Here is an 18,172-nt window from a genome sequence, read left to right on the forward strand (position 1 = left end):
GTTTTCATGTCAAAGTGGCATGGCATGAGAAATCCAAGAGCAAGGTCCTCTAAAGCTTGGTTACTCAAAATGTGGTCCTTGGACACAGCATGGACACCCCTGGGGAGTGCGCAAAAATGAGGAATCTCAGGTCTCATCTCAGACCAATTAAAGAAGAATCTGCAGATCCTAAATTGATTTGCATGCACTTTGGAGATTAGACACTACTATCAAGTGGGGGCCCCAAAATAGTGGCTTCTTTTCCTTGGTGTAAGGTCATTACTGCACCCCCATGTCAGGATGCAAAGCAGGACAGGCAGAGTGCAGGCTGGATTCCCGATCCCTTTTTCCTTTTGAGTATCATTGTGTAAAATGCAACTGTAAGGGAAGGCTCTGGCAAGTCTCAGAAACATTTGTTTTTTGTTTTTTTGAGACAGAGTCTTGCTCTGTCACCCAGGCTGGAGTGCAGTTGTGCCATCTCGGCTCACTGTAGCTTCCACCTCCTGAGTTCAAGAGATTCTCCTGACTCAGCCTCCCGAGTAGCTGGGATTACAGGTGTGCACCACCACACCTGGCTAATTTTTTGTAGTAGAGATGGGGTTTCGCCATGTTGACCAGGCTGGTCTTGAATTCCTGACTTCAGGTGATCCTCCCACCTCAGCCTCCCAAAGTGCTGGGATTATAGGCATGAGCCACCACTCCTGGCCCTGAAGATTCTTAGAATGTCATTGCCTTCTTTGTTTCTTCAAAGCAAGATCTGATTCCCCAGTGGAAAGCATGGCTTTTCTGTGCTCACTGAGACTCAGCACATTTCTTTTGTACTCACTTCGAGACTTACTGAACTCCCACATATCATGGGTCCACTGGAATCCTGTGCTCATGAGGCATCATGGCTACTGTATGGAAATGGAACAGCAAAAAATGGTAGGCACACATATTGCATATATCTCCCCTGCTCACACATGTGCTCTATTGTCCCATTGGGCTTCACTTACAAAATACAAGTTTAAAGATAAAATTATTAAGAATTTCAAGTTGGCAATAGTAGAGCTTAAAACCAAGCATGGAGCCCTTTGAGTGTGAAGCCCTGGGTGACTGCACAGGTCATCTGCCCATGAATCCCACTTTGAGAGCCACAGCAGAGGCAAAAAGACCAATATAGAGGGCACTATAATAATCAAGGCAAAAAAAAGTGGTGGCTAAGACTGTTAACTGTTGACGTTGGCAAGGACAAATTCAGTGGAGTGATGGAAGCAAAGATGAGAATGCAGTGGGCTACATTGTGAGTAGATCAGCATACAAGGCAGGTGTAGACAACTCTTTCAAGAAATGTGACTGTAAAAGAAGACTGTGGAATAACTTGGTAGCTAGAAGGAAACTTGAAGGCAAGGAATATTATAATTTTTATATAAAGAGATTTGGGACATTTAAAAGTGAGAGGAGCCAGAAGAGAGGGAGAAGTAGAAAAGAGAGGATAAAAAAGAGATAATCTATATGTCTAGGCTTTTAGAAGGGCAGTTAAGCTCTACAGCAAGGGCAGGGATCTTTGTTTTGCTTACTGTTTTGTGCTGATAATAGCACATTAGTTTCCTAGGGCTTTTATAACAAAGTACCACAAACTGGGTGGCTCAAAACAACCAAAATTTGTTATCTCACAGTCCTGGAGGCTAGAAGTCTGAAATCAAAGTTGGCAGAGTCATGCTCCCTCTGAAACCTTTCTTGCCTCTTCTCAGCTTCTGGTGGTATACAGGCAATCTATGACATTCCTTGGCTTGTAGTGTATAACTCCAACCTCTACCTTTATCGTCACATGATGTTCTCTCTGTGTCTGTCTTTTTTATGGCCCTCTGTTATAAAGACTGCAGTCATATTGGATTAGGACCCACCCTACTCCAGCGTCACCTCATTTTAACTCACTACATCTGCAATGATCCTATTTCCATTCTGTGGTACTAGGGATTAAACTTCAACATATCTTTTTTGGGAAAACATAATTCAACCTATAACAAACTAGTAAATTCTGTATTTGTTGAATGAATGAATGAATGAATGAATGAATGTGATTCAGAGCACTGGAGGAGAAATTTGCCTTACCCCAGAGGACACCATTCTATTGTAGTGAGAGGGAATGAAAAACAGTGGATACATGTGAAAACTGGTGTAAGGAAATTGTGTTGTCTGACAACATCAAAATTCTCCATGAAGAGGGAGGTAAAATCATATTTTTAGGTGAGGAAAGAATTGAGATAGGGGAGGAAGGAGTGAAGAGATGTGGAGGAGAAAGGAAGTCTGAGGAACAAAAACCGACAAAGTGGCTGGGCGCGGTGGCTCATGCTTGTAATCCTAGCACTTTGGGAGGCTGACGCAGATGTGTCATGAGGTCAGGAGATTGAGACCAGCCTGGCCAGCATGGTGAAACCCTGTCTCTACTAAAAATACAAAAATTAGCTGGGTGTGTTGGCACGTGCCTGTAGTCCCAGCTACTCAGGAGGCTGAGGTGGGAGAATCACTGAACCTGGGAGGCGGAGGTTGCAGGGTTGCAGTGAGCCGAGACCATGCCATTGCACTCCAGCCTGGGTGACAGAATGAGACACCGTCTCAAAAAAAAAGAAAGAAAACTGATAAGGGAAACAAGAATTGCCTGTAGTATTGAGAAGCTGGTTGAGTTGGAGACCATAAATTTATGGTGGCATAAGTCTGCGCTGCTGTATGATTTAGGCAGCAAGGCTCAGTAATACTGGCATGTTATTGGGAAAGGCAATTGGTTGAATCAATCCATAGCTAGGTTTTTCCAGGTAGTGTTACAGACCAATGGATTCTTCTTGCCCACTGCACAGAAAAGCCAATACAATGAGATAGCAGTGTTGCAGCAGAGAGTTTAATTATAGCAAGGCAACTGGATGGAAGGATGGGAGATATTTCTTGAATCTTCCTCCCAGAGAACTCAGAGGCTAGGGTTTTGAAGGATAATTTGGTGGGCTGGGTCTAGAGAATGAATGCTGTTGATTGATTAGGGATGAAATCATAGGGACTTTGAAGCTGTCTTTGTGCCCTGAATCAGTTTCTGCATGGGGTGGGGGGGTGTCAGGGAATCACAGGACCCATAGAGTCAGTTCTTTGGCATGGGCCACAGGTACAGCTAGCATCTGCCAGGATGCCGAAGTCTGAAAAATATCTCAAAGACCAGTTTTAGATTTTACAATAGTAATGTTATTTATAGGAGCAATTAGGGTTACAAATCTTGTGACCTCCAGCTATGTAACTCCTGAACAGTAAACAATTACAGAAAAGTAAGCTAGGGTACAATGGCTTGTTATCGTTTAACTGTGTCTACGTCTTCACAGAATTCAGGCCACTCCCATAATTCTAACATTGTGGACTTTCATTAGCTTTAGGGAGGCGGTTTTGGTTCCTGAACAATAAGCGGTTAGTTTTAAGAAGGGACTGCTATCATCCTTGCTTTAAACTATCAACTAAATTCTTCCCATAGTTAGTTTGAACTGTGCCCGAGAATGAGCAAGAGTAGTTAGGCCTTGTGAGGTTAGAAGCAAGATAGAGTCAGTTATGTTAGATTTCTCTCATTGTTATAATTTTTGCAAAAGTGATTTCAGTAGTTGCCCAGGAAAGAAGACAGGGTAAGGAAGTTGGGAATATTGCATGAGAGGGCCACCATTAAACCTTGAAATTAGGCTGGATAGGAAGGGAAGTTAAAAACAAGTAGAATTTGATATGAAATGCAGAGGTCCTTAACTTTTCTTGCCATAGACGACTTTGCCAGTCTGATGAAGCCTATTGACCCCTTCTCAAAAAATATTTTAAAATGCATAAAAGATGCTCTTCAATTTACAATGAAGTTATGTTCCAATAAACCCCACTGAAAATATTGTAAGTTGAAAATGCATTTAATATAACTAACCTACTGAATATCATAGTTTTCCTAGTCTACCTTAAATGTGCTCAGAACACTTATTTTATCTTATAATTAGGCAGAATCATCTAACGCAAAGTTAAAATGTTGAATATCTCATATGCTTTATTAAATATTGCAGTAAAGTGAAAAACACAATGATTTTATGAGTATTTGACCTACAGTTTCTACTGAAAATGTATTGCTTTCACACCATTGTAAAGATGAAAAATCATAAGTTGAACCATTGTAAGTTGGGGACCGTCTGTACAAGATTACAAATGAAACCCTTTACATTAATATACAACTATCAAAATATTTAAACAAACCAAAAGTGTCCCATAGTAATATATGTGCTTCTTTGCATTAAATAACAAAATCTGTGACAGGCTTAAAGAGAAACATAATTGCTACATAGAAGTAATGTAGAGGTTTACATATTTGTGTCTGATCTGAACTGTAAGATATATAAAAATAGCTGTGGGTCTTAGTTCCTGTGGGAAGGTAAGAGCCTAACTCCGGTGGGCAAGTGGGCAGCTTGCTCCAATGTGCAATAATTGCCTTTCTAATTTCATGGACATTAGATGCCACGTGGATGAAAGAGGCAAACACCATATCCACATCCAATCCTACCCCACACTTCAGATCCTGGATGTCCTTTTCTGACATGGCAAGCACGTCCACAGCCACCAGGAAGGTCTACACCCTTTTTGCTGCCCAAGGAGCCACCATTTTCCACTGCTATCACCAGGAGGTCAGTACCTTTCTGCTCTGCCTGCAGAGAAATAAGTTATTACATCTGTAGATCTTGCTGCCCACTTCCACTACCTTACAAATATTCTTGTAGTCCAGCCACAGGAAGTTCTAATCATAGTTTTCCATGTAGGCATTATCCAGTGTGATCTGAAGGTGGCTCCCTTCTTCAGCTCCACCTCCATGGGGACACTGCTCTGTGTGAGCCCAGTTTGTATCTCAGGCCCATTAGTGTCCAGAGCCACAGCAACTAGCCGCTAGAGATTGGGGTTCGAAGCAAAGCTTTCCAGAGTTGTGCACACGTTCTTGATGGTCTCTGCGTGGTACTCAAAAGTTCAGACAAGCCATATTAATTCCAGACTTAATCATCAGCATTTCCACCAATCAGGAAGCTGGGCTGATAGTACAGATGATGCCAGCGTTCTGGGCTGTGGGGGTGGCCAGTCAGTGTTCAGGCAGCACACATGCTACAGCAGTGTGTCAACTACGACCGTGGGCAGCTGCTGAGTCTGAAATGAAGGCCCTCCTGGCTTCACTCTGGGGCTTCCACTTGGCTTCTGAGGTCTTCCAGCATTTTCTCGCTCAGACTACTTGTAAATGCAGAGAGGTCAGGAGCCTAGGGATATTCACTCCTGTCCATTATATATGTTTTATTCCAGAATGTCTATTTGATTGTTTTCATATCATACGAATTATTTTTGATGGTCTTTTATTTCTGTATCATATACCAATGTCTCCCTTTATTTCTTTACACATTTTAACATACTCATTTCATAATTTTTATTTAAAATTTCTGTATCTGAAGTCCTTGTGAGTCTAGTCTTGAGGTTTGAAGATTTTGCTAATTCTTATTCATGCTGGCTCAGTTCCTTGTGTGTTTTGGATTTTTTTTTTTTTCACTTTTAAATGTTTTTAAGTTGACATATTATAATTGTACATATTCGTGGGGGTACATAGTGATGTTTCAATATATATAATGTATAGTCATCAGATCAGGGCAATTAGCACATCCATCATCTCAAACATTTATCATTTCTTTGTGTTAGGAACATTCAATATCCTCCTTCAAGTTATCTGAAAGTATATATTATTGTTTAACTATAGTCATCCCACAGTGGTATAGAACACTAGAACTTATTCCTTCTACCTAGCTATAATTTTGTATCTTTTTTTTTTTTTTTGAGACAGAGTTCTACTTTTGTTGCCCAGGCTGGAGTGCAGTGGTGCAATCTCGGCTCACCACAACCTCCGCCTCCCAGGTTTAAGCGATTCTCCTGCCTCAGCCTCCCGAGTAGCTGGAATTACAGGCATGCACCACCATGCCCAGCTAGTTTTTTGTATTTTTAGTAGAGACAGAGTTTCTCCATGTTGGTCAGGCTGATCTCAAACTCCTGACCTTAGGTGATCCACCCACCTTGACCTCCCAAAGTGCTGGGATTATAGGCATGAGCCACCACACCCAGCCTTAATTTTATATCCTTTAACAAATCTCTCCCTATCTTCCCATTTCCCATAGCCCTGCCAACCTCTAGTATCCTTTGTTCTACATTTTATTTCTATGAGATCAACTTTTTTTTTTTTTGAGACGAAGTCTCACTCTTGTCCCTCAGGCTGGAGTGCAATGGCGCGATCTCGGCTCACTGCAACCTCTGCCTCCTGGGTTCAAGCAATTCTCCTGCCTCAGCCTCCCGAGTAACTGGGATTACAGGCACCCGCCACCGCACCTGGCTAATTTTTGTATTTTTTGTAGAGATGGGGTTTCACCATGTTGGCTAGGCTGGTCTCGAACTCCTGACCTCAGGTGATCCACCTGCCTCTGCCTCCCAAATTGCTGGGATTACAGGCGTGAGCCACTGTGCCCGGCAAGATCAACTTTTGTTAGTTTCCATATGAGTAAGAATGTGTTGTGTTTAACTTTCTGTTCCTGGCTTATTTCACTTAACATAGTGTCTTCCGGTTCCATTCATGTTACTGCAGATGACATGATGTAATCTTTTTTATGACTGAATAGTAGCTCATTGTGTATATATACACCACGTTTTCCTTTTTTTTTTTTTTCTTTTGAGACAGGGTCTTGCTCTGTTGCTCAGGTTGGAGTGCAGTGGTGCTATCATGGCTCACTGCATGGCTCATTGCAGCCTCAGTCTCCTGGGCTCAAGTGATACTCCCACCTCGGCCTCCCAAGGAACTAGGACTACAGGCGCACACTACTGTACTTAGCTAATTTTTTAAAATTTTTTGTAGAGATGGATTCTTGCTACGTTGCCCAGGCTGGTTTTGAACTCCTTGGCTCAAGCAATTCTCCTACTTCAGCTTCCCAAAGTGCTGGGATTGCAAGTGTGAGTCCAGCCCAAATTTTCTTTAACCATTTATCTGTTGTTGGACACCTAGGTTTACTTCATATCTTAGCTATTGTGAATAGTGCTGCGATAAACATGGGGATGCAGATGACTCTTTGGAAAAAAACAGCTGTGCTTTCTATTGGTGACAAACCCATAGATATTGCTAGTACTACTGGGGTGTACAGTCTACATTTGTTATTGAAGGAAATTCTAAATTTCAGTTAGTGTTTAGTAAAAGTATACATATTTTCCCCTGTCCAAGTTCACAGACTTCTTGAATTTTATCCATGGCTCTCTATGGGACAGTGGAATCCCAGGTAAAAAGGGAGGAAGTGGAGGGAGAAAGTGGAGGAAGTCAAAGAAATGATAAACCAAATTGTTTGGACATTGACTTGTGAATATTTAGAAATAGATGTTACAGAATAGAGCCACGAACCTGGTCTCAAACTCTTCAAAATTAATAAGGGGCAGTAACCACCAAGTAGGAAAATGATAGCCTTGAAGTAAGACAAAAGGTGACAAGCCAGGTGACATGAACATGAAAAGATCAAGGGGTTTTACATAAAGATGGAGGAGTAATTGTTAAGAAGTGGCAGTAGGGAGGCTGGGCATGGTGGCTCACGCCTGTAATCCCAGCACTTTGGGAGGCTGAGGCGGGCAGATCACTTGAGGCCAGGAGTTCAACACTAGCCTGGCCAACAGGGCGAAACCTTGTCTCTACTAAAAATACATAAATTAAGCCGGGCATGGTGGCTCACACCTGTAATTGCAGCACTTTGGGAGGCAGAGGCAGGTGGATCACTTGAGGTCAGGAGTTCAAGACCAGCCTGGTTAACATGGTGAAACCCCATTTCTACTAAACATATAAAAATTAGCTGGGTGTGGTGGCACACACCTGTAATCCCAGCTACTTGGGAGGCTGAGGCAGAGAATCACTTGAACCTGGGAGTTGGAGGCTGCAGTGAGCCGAGATCGTGCCACTGCACTCCAGCCTGGGCAACAGGGCAAGACTCCATCTTAAAAAATAAAATAAAATAAAAAAATAAAAATACATACATTGGCTGGGTGTGGTGACATGCGTCTGTAATCCCAGCTACTAGGGAGGCTGAGGCATAAGAATCTCCTGAACCTGGGAGGGAGGTTGCAGTGAGCCAAGATTGTGCCATTACACTCCACCTGGGTGACAGAGTAAGACTGTGTCTCAAAAAAAAAAGAAGTGGCAGTACAGGGCAAGGAAGATACTAACCTTAACTTCATACCTGAGGAAGGAAGCAAGCTGCAGCAAGAGAAAGCAGTACCCTAAGGAGGGAAGAATCAGATTTTAATTAGGGCAAGGAGGTGGAAGAAATGCATGCCCACAAAAAAAGGTCGAGGATATGGGGGTAGTTTCTTATCCCTGTAGACTGTGCAGTGGAAAGATTGAGAGAGAGAGGGCCATGTTGGGGGGTAGTGTAGACTAGAATGACTGCAAATGGATATGAGAGGATAGATTACCAGAAAGGTTTAATTTTTTAATGGTAATATAAACCCACTAGCTAGAGATTATTCTACTGTCCAGAGATAACCAGTGTACCATTAAACATTTGGACTATTTATTACTATAAACTTTGTCATCCTGATAAAATTCAAGGCAACCTGAATTTCTAAAATTGATTAAATAACCATTTAATATCTACAAAAATAAAATGCAGCCGGGCACGGTGGCTCACACCTGTAATTGCAGCACTTTGGGAGGCCGAGGCAGGTGGATCACTTGAGGTCAGGAGTTCGAGACCAGTCTGGCCAACATGATGAAACCCCATCTCTACTAAAAATACAAAAATTAGCCGGGTGTGGTGGCATGCACTCCAGCCTGGGCAACCAAGTGAGACTTTGTCTCAAAAAAAAAAAAAAAAAATTAAAAAATAATCCAGGCGCAGTGGCTCACGCCTGTAATCCCAGCACTTTGGGAGGCTGAGGTGGGCAGATCTGAAGGTCAAAAGATCGAGACTATCCTGGCCATAGTGAAACCCTGTCTCTACTAAAAATACAAAAATTAGCTGGGCATGGTGGCACATGCCTGTAGTCCCAGCTACTCAGGAGGCTGAGACAGGAGAACTGCTTGAACCCAGGAGGCACAGGTTGCAGTGAGCTGAGATCATGCCACTGCACTCCAGTCTGGTGACAGAGTGAGACTCCGTCTCAAAAAAAAAAAAAAAAAAAAAAAGGATAAAAAAAGAATAAAAGAAAATGCTCTCAATATTGCCAATGAAAAGAATGAGTAGGAGAATTTTTAATAATGTTGACAATTGTCATGATAGAAATTAAATGAGCTGGCCTGATCCTGGCTCACTGCAATCTCCATCTCCTGGGTTCAAGCACCTCCCGAGTAGCTGGGATTATAGGCATGCACTATCACACCCAGCTAATTTTTTTTGTATTTTCAGTAGAGACAGGGTTTCACCATATTGGCCAGACTGTTCTTCAACTCCTGACCTCAAGTGATTCACCCGCCTTGGCCTCCCAAACTGCTAGGATTACAGGTGTGAACCACCGTGCCCAGCCCCAGTTAGTCACTTATACTCAGGTAGAAGAGTGTTTAAGGCCGGGCACGTTGGCTCAGCCTGTAATGCCAGCACTTTGGGAGGCCAAGGCAGGCAGATCACCTGAGGTCAGGAGTTCAAGACTGGCCTGACGGTCATGGAGAAACCTTGTCTCTAGTAAAAATACAAAATTAGCCAGGCGTGGTGGTGCATGCCTGTAATCCCAGCTACTCGGGAGGCTGAGGCAGGAGAATCGCTTGAACCTGGGAGGTGGAGGTTGCAGTGTCGAGATCATGTCATCGTACTCCAGCCTGGGCAATAAGAGTGAAACTCCATCTCGGAAAAAAAAAAAAAAAAAAAAAAGGAGTGCATAAGATGTCGTGTTAGCCATGGTGGTTGACACCCCAACATTCATTTTTTCCCCAAATGACTGGTTCACATCAATCATAGTAATGCCATTCTCCTTCATAGTAAGTAGTTTAGTAATGGATATATGATCTAATCTTGGTAAATGAGCTGTGAAGTGTGGTCTGTCAGAAATTTCTGGAACAGATTTCCTCATTTTCAAGAAGAATAAAATAAGAGATAATCCCTCCTTTCCTCTGGCTAACGTTGTGTCTGGATACGATGTCTGGAACTACTGCCACCAGTTTGTGACCATGAGGGAAGCCATCCTGAGGGCAAAACTTACAGACCTAGGATGATGGAGCGGAAAATGGAACAAATCTGGGTTCTTAATATAATAACTGAGCCCTTACATCAATTTACTTTCATTACCTCTGAGCTTCCTTTTACAAGAGCTAAGAAATTTGGCCAGGTGTGGTGGGTCACGCCAAGGCGGGCGGATCACCTGAGGTCGGGAGTTCGAGACCAGCCTGGCCAACATAGCGAAATCCCGTCTCTACTAAAAGTACAAAAATTAGCTGGGTGTGGTGGAGGGCACCTGTAATCCCAGCTACTCGGGAGGCTGAGGCAGGAGACTCACTTGAACCGGGAGGCAGAGGTTGCAGTGAGCCAAGATCATGTCACTGCACTCCAGCCTGGGCGACAAGAGAGAGACTCCGTCTCATAAAAGAAAAAAACGTGGGCTGGGCGCGGTGGCTCACGCCTGTAATCCCAGCACTTTGGAAGGCCGAGGTGGGCGGATCACGAGGTCAAGAAATCGAGACCATTCTGGCCAACATGGTGAAACCCCGTCTCTACTAAAAATACAAAAATTAGCTGGGCTTAGTGGTGCGCGCCTGTAATCCCAGCTACTCGGGAGGCTGAGGCACGAGAATCGCTTGAACCCGGGAAGTGGAAGTTGAATCCGGAAGGCGGAGGTTGCGGAGTAGAAATGGAGCCGCTGCACTCCAGCCTGGCAACAGAGCAAGACTCCGTCTCAAAAAAAAAAGAAAAAGAAAGAAAGAAAAAAAAAAAGTCCGGGCGCGGTGGCTCACGCCTGTAATCCCAGCACTTTGGAAGGCCGAGGCGGGCAGATCACGAGGTTAAGAGATTGAGACCATTCTGGCCAACATGGTGAAACCCCGTCTCTACTAAAAAGTACAAAAATTAGCTGGGCCTGGTGGCGCTCGCCTGTAGTCCCAGCTACTTGGGGGGCTGAGGCACGAGAATCGCTTGAACCTGGGAGGCGGAGAGTGCAGTGAGCCAAGGTCATGCCCCTGCGCTCCAGCCTGGTGACAGAGCGAGACGCTGTCTCCAAAAAAAAAAAAAAAAAAAAAAAAAAAAAAAAAAAAAAAAATTTGTATAGTTTAAGCCATTTTGGGTTTGATGTTATATTCGAGTAAAAGCATCTTAAGATAGAGATGGCGTTTTATTAAGAGATATGTATGGAAGATATGTTGAAATATAAAAAGTATATTTTGGAAAGTTTTATTACGTTGAAGCCAGGCATAGTGACATATTACTGTACTCCCAGCTACTTGGGAACCTGAAGCAGGATTGCTTGAGCCCAGAGTTAGAAGCTACAGTGAGCTGTGATCAAGCCACTGCACTCCAACCTGGGCAACAGCAAGAAACCTTGTCTCTTAAAAAAAAAAAATATATATATATATATATAATGTATATAATATATATATTATAGGTGTGTGTTATATATATGTAACACCCACATATATGTGTATATTTTTATATATATAGATATATCACACACACATATATCTCAAAACATCCTTTGCTGGCATTAAACTCTCCAGCTGTGAGTCCTTCACCTTGCCAAGTGAAGTGGGAGCACACCAGCACTTTGGGAGGCTGAGGTGAGAGGATCACTTGAGTCCAGGAATTTGAGACCAGCCTGGGTAAAAGAGAGAGGCCTTGTCTCCATGAAAAAAGAAAAAAAAATGCCAGTTGTGTGTGGTGGCATGTGCCTGCTAGTTGCAGCTACTTGGGAGGCTCCTGGGCTCAAGTCATCTGTGTGTCTTGGCCTCCCAAAGTGCTGGAATTATAGGTGTGAGCCATCACTCCATGCCGTGCTGGGGTTTTTTGTTTCGTTTTTTTTTTTTTTTGAGACAAGAGTCTTCACTCTGTGGCCCAGCCTGCAGTGCAGTGGCACGATCTTTGCTCACTGCAACCTCCACCTCCCAGGTTCAAGTGATTTTCCTGCTTCAGTCTCCTGAGTAGCTGGGATTATAGAAGTGTGCCACCACGCCTGGCTAATTTTTGTATTTTTAGTAGAGACGGGGTTTCACCATGTTGGTCAGGCTGGTCTCAAACTCCTGACTTCACAGATCACATATTTTTTTAACTGAAGGAATCTGATGCACTTAACTTATTCGAACGTAGTGGCTTACAATATTGTGTTTACTGATATACATTGAAACACCCAATTTTATTAACAGTTATAGCTAATGCATGATGACAAGCACTATATTAAACATTTTATATGCATTATTTCTTTTTCTTTTTTTTTTTTAGATGGAGTCTCCATCTGTCACCCAGACTGAAGTGCAATGGCATGATCTAGGCTCACTGCAACCTCCACCTCCCGGGTTCAAGTGATTCTCCTGCCTCCTCAGCCTCCCGAGTAGCTGGGATTACAGGCACCTGCCACCACACCCAGCTATTTTTTGTATTTTTAGATTTTTAGTAGAGATGGGGTTTCACCATGTTGGCCAGGCTGGACTTGAACTCCTGACATCCGGTGATCCGCCCACCTCAGCCTCCCAGAGTGCTGGAATTACAGGCGTGAGCCACCTCACCTGGTCTGCATTATTTCATTTAATGCATGTAAAGTGTCTCTAAAGCATATGCTCTGACTGGAATACTCTGAATTTAATCACTAGGAGAACACATGAGAGCACTGTAGAATCATGAAGACATTATATATCTATATGGACAGGTGGGCTATGTTTGTGGCAGCAGGAAACGGCCCTGTTCTGTTACAGCACTAGCTAGAACACAATAAAATCAAATCGTGAAGAAACACAGTATCTTGTTAGAAATTAAGTCAACTTAAAAAATTCACAGATTAAAAAAATTTTATTCTATAAATTTCAAACAAGTACAAAAATAGAGAAAGAGTATAATAAACTCCCAAGTGCCCATCATCCAACATTAACAATTATCAACTTCAGGCTAATCTTGTTTCATCTATACCCTTCAACCACTTCCTTTGTTTTCTGCATTATTTTGAAACAAATCTCAGACATCAAATCATTTCATCCATAAATAACTCAGTATGTCTAAAAGATACAGCCTCTTTAACAACAAAAAGAGCCACAATGCCATTATCACACCTAACAAAGTCCCAATTATTTTTTGATACATGAAATAGCCTGTATTTAAGCATGTATCTCATAAATGTTATCTTTTTTTTTTTTTTACAATATTGAATGAGAATCCAACTGGGATGCAAACATTGAGAATGTTGATATATCTTTTCAGTTTCCTGATTTATAGGTTACCCATTCATCTCTTGTTGGTTTCTTTCCTTGCAATTTATTTGTTATAGAAATCATTTGTAGAGTTTTCCATAGTCTGGATTTTGCTGATTGTATCTCTGTAATGTAGTTTAACATTTTCCTCTGTCATCTGTAAATTGGTAATTATATCCAGAGGCTTTATCAAATTCATATTCATTTTTATTGTTTTCAGACAAGAGTCTGAAATAGGCAGTGTCAAATTCTTTCTTCAGGGACATATAATATTTCATCACCTCTTTTTTGGATGTTAGCAGTTGTTGATATTTATTGCCTATATATATTAATTCATTAGAATGTTGCAAAATGATGATCGAATTACGCCAATCTTTTTTCATTGTTAACTGGAATATATCAATAAAGACAAACTTTTTATCACTTTTTATTTGATTATGTCAGTATAGTTGGTATTGGAAAGTCCCTTTATTTGCAGTTCTGAAACTGATGATTAGCGTCCTTTAACACTATTAAATTCAGTTTTTAAAAGCATCATTCTGAATTCATAGATTTGAAGACATTTTATGTCTTTTTCTCTATTACAGCTCAATAATAGTCAAATTTTCCATCTTTGGAAAGTGAAAGACTCTCCAAGTTGACTCGTGAGTTCCTTTTTTCTTTTGAGATGGATCTCCCTCTGTCACCCAGGCTGGAGTGCAGTGGTGAGATCTCGGATTACTGCAACCTCCGCTTCCCAGGTTCAAGCGATTCTTCTGCCTCAGCCTCCTGAGTAGCTGGGATTACAGGCACCTGCCACCATGCCCAGCTAATTTTTGTATTTTTAGTAGAGATGGGGTTTTACCATGTTCGCCAGGCTGGTCTCGAACTCCTGACCTCAAGTCCTCACTGTGATTACAGGCATGAGCCACCGTGCTTGGCCTCCTGAGTTCTTTTAACACAACTCTAACAGTCTTGCTACCTGCTATAGCAAGGTACAAGCTCATCTTGTACATTTCCTGTCTCAGATCTATTTCCTTTTAGTGGTAAGTGGTATTTAGAGGCCACAATCTGGGCCCTAGGGGTAGGGTTCGTAGATTTTGATGTGTATGAATCATACTTGGAGTTTCTGTGTTTTCTTTTACAGTGGTTCCCATTTGACTAAGAGTGAAATCCTTTCAATGACACATTAAGCCCTACATAAGCTGCATGCCTTGCTTCCTTTCTCACTATGCATGCTCCTTCTTATGGGCCACTGCTATGGAAATGCACTTTTCCCAGATATATGCACAGATCAATCTCTCACCCTCTGTTAGGTGAGAGATTGAGCTACGCACACATGTAAATCTCTGCTTAATTAATCTCACCTTTTCATTGAAGCCTATTCTGTCAACCCCATTTACTTCAATTGCCTCTTAGATGAGAGAATCCCCATTTGAAACTGCAATACTAATTATCTCCCCAAACCCACTCCCAATATCTCATATTCTATTTTTTGTGTCACTTCTCATTTTTTAACATAGTTTATAATTTATTTATTATATAATGTCCTTCTCGTCTTCCTACAATATAAGTTCCACAAGAGCAGAGGTTTTTGTTTGGTTCACTACTGTATCTGTCGTGCCTAGGATAGTACCTATACATGGTAGGCATTCAGGATATTTGTTCAATGAACAAATGACTGCAAACCTTAGTATATTTCTGAATCATCACACACTTAGTCTATCAGTATGGTTCAATCTTCTGAGGAACAGATTGAATTGAAAGCAAACAACATCCTTCAAGAAAGTGAGCTATATCAATATGTGGGGACAAGTCCATGAATTTCAAAACTATCCTAATATTTCTGGGCATGTGGCCAAACTGAACAATGTTTGTCTCCCTCTCTCCCTCTCTTCCTTCCTTTGTTTTTCTCTCCCTTCCTCCCTTTCTCTCCTTCTCTTTCTTTCTCTTGAGACGGGGTCTTGCTGTGCCTAGGCTGGTCTTAAACTCCTGGGCTCAAGCGATTCTCCTGCCTCAGCCTTCCGAGTAGCGGGGATTACACGCGTGCCACCATGCCTGGCTGCTTTTTTCTCTTTTTTTAAGGGCTAGTCAATGTACATTCACTTTTGAAAAAGAAATGTAGCATAAACTCAGAATCTCCATCAGCAATGAAATTCAAGTCAGAATTAAGATGTATCTCAAAGAGTATACCTTACTATTGCTCCAGAGTAGTTTAGTGTGTTTAATGCTAATGTTCTCATTGAAGCAATTAAACTAATGAACTATTAGCAACAATTCCCAAACTGTACTTTTGTTAGTTTTTATTTTATTTATTTTGTTTTTTGAGACAGAGTCTTGCTCTGTCACCCAGGCTGGAGTGCAGTGGCGTGATCTTGGCTCACTGCAACATCTGCCTCCTGGGTTAAAGCGATTCTCCTGCCTCAGCCTCCCAAGTAGCTGGGATTACAGGCTCATGCCACCATGCCAGGCTAATTTTCGTATTTTTAGTAGAGATGGGGTTTCACCATGTTGGCCAAGCTGATCTCGAACTCCTGACCTCAAGTGATCTGCCCGCCTTGGCCTCCCAAAGTGCTGGGATTACAGGTGTGAGTCACCATGCCTGGCCTTAATCAACTACTTTTATACAAAAGTACAGGTTGCGGCTGGGTGCAGTGGCTCACACCTGTAATCCCAGGACTTTGGGAGCCTGAGGCGGTCAGATCACGAGGTCATGGTGAAACCCTGTCTCTACTAAAACTACAAAAATTGGTTGGCCATAGTGGTGTGCGCCTGTAGTCCTAGCTACTTGGGAGGCTGAGGCAGGAGAATCGCTTGAACCTAGGAAGCAGAGGTTGCAGTGAGTTGAGATGGCACCACTGCACTCCAGCCTGGCAACAGAGCACGTCTGTTTCCAAAAAAAAAAAAAAAAAAAAAAAAAGTAGTTGATTAAAATTATTTAGTATAGGTGTGGCTACTCACATCAATAATCACAGCTACTCAGGAGGCTGAGGCAGGAGGACCACTTGAGGTCAGGAATTCAAGAACAGCTTGGGCTACAGAGTGAGCTCTCATTGCTTTAAAAAAAAAAAAAAAAAAAAGGCAGCTTGGTGAGGAGACTCACACTTGTAATCTCAGCACTTTTGGAGGCCAAGCTGGAAGGATCACTTGAGGTCAGGAGTTTAAGAGCAGCCTGGGCAACACAGTGACACCCCATCCCTACAGAAAGTAATACAAATCAGCTGAGCTTGGTGGCACATGCTGAAGGATCTCCTGGTTATTTGGGAGGCTGAGTGGGAGGATCCCTTGAGCCCAAGAGTTCAAGGTGGCAGTGAGCTATGATTAGGCACTGCATTCCAGCCTGGGTGATAGAGTGAGACCCTGTCTCTAAAATAATTAATGACGATAACAATGATAATGTTATTTGGCCTGTATTTTTGTTACTGCTCATATCCATCTTTTTTAATGCACTAAATGTGTTTTTATTGATGGTATGGCCTCCAGTTATAAAAAATATGGATATAAGCCTAATAAAGACACAGTGCAAATAACTTCAAATAACTTTTTCTTTTTTGAGAAAGGGTCTCACTGTTGCCCAGCTGGAGTGCAGTGGCACAATCATAGCTCACTGTAGTCTTGACCTCCTGGGCTCAAGCAATCCTCCCATCTCAGCTGCCACATAGCCAGATCCTCCAAGTAACCCAGTTACTTTTTAACACGTTGTAGAGATGGTCTTGCTATGTTGCCCACTGGTCTCAAATTCCTGGCCTCAAGCGATCTTCCCACTTTGGCCTCCCAAAGTACTGGGATTACAGGCATGAGCCACTGCACCTGACCTAATAAACTATTTTTGTACAAAGGACAATTTGGGGTTTGTTGCTAATAGTTGGTCACTTTAACTGCATCAATAAGAACACAGGCATTAAACACACTAAAATTCTCTAGGGCAATAGCAAGGTGTGTTCTTTGGGGTATATCTCAATTCTGACTTTTGAATCTCATCATTTATAGTGATTCTGGGCTTACATTATACTTCGTTTTGGGGTATTCAAAATATGAATTTTGGGGGTATACAGTCAGGACACAACAGCTTCTGACTTTTCTCATTTCTGTCTCTTTTGGATAATTTAAATCATGCCACCAGTTCCACCCTAAAAAACATGTTGAACTCCATTCCATTCGGTATTTTATGGATGCCAACACATTGTCCTAGGCACCAAGTTTAAACAGAGATTAAAGGGAAGTCTCTGCTTTAGAAGAACTGACACTCCAGGTCCAGAAGGGAGAAACCAATAATCACATGTTACATGGCTCATTCCATAGTATAATTGGAGAGGGGCTTATTCTACCTTGTTTTCAGCAGCACGTTTCTATGGCACATCTGATCCTCTGTCATTACCTGTGACAATTTTCCAGCCCTCTCCTTTTTTTTTTTTTCCCTTCCCTGATCAGCTTGGGATTACAAGGTCAATACAGTAATTTTAGCACTTTTACCTGCATCCTCAATACTCTTGGCCCATTATTGCTCTGCTCCTCCTGGTCAGTTTATCTCTGATTTTGGATTAATCCAGTCTTATCTTTTTGCTCCCAAGGAGATAAGCACCACACAATACTGAATATGCTGATTATCTTTGTTAAAATTAGTGGTTTTCAGCCTCTGCTGATACTTTATCAATGCTAGGCAAGTTTATAACTTGTCCATGGTCAGCTCCATTTTCTCCAAATCTGCAGGGTCCGATGAAAAAGCCTTATCATACCTCCTAAATTCCTCATCTTATTCTCTCCTGAAGATCACTTTGTTTGTTACTTTGCAAAGTCATGATCAGACACTAACTTCTT

General features: G+C 42.1%; 1 pseudogene; it reads right to left on the bottom strand.

The window, feature by feature from the left end:
• Positions 1 to 597: 597 nt before the first annotated feature.
• LOC101019143 lies at positions 598 to 17,833 on the bottom strand (annotated as a pseudogene).
• Between the last annotated feature and the right edge of the window lie 339 nt (positions 17,834 to 18,172).

This window comes from Papio anubis, chromosome 6, assembly GCF_008728515.1.
Source record: "Papio anubis isolate 15944 chromosome 6, Panubis1.0, whole genome shotgun sequence".
NCBI classification, from domain to species: domain Eukaryota; kingdom Metazoa; phylum Chordata; class Mammalia; order Primates; family Cercopithecidae; genus Papio; species Papio anubis.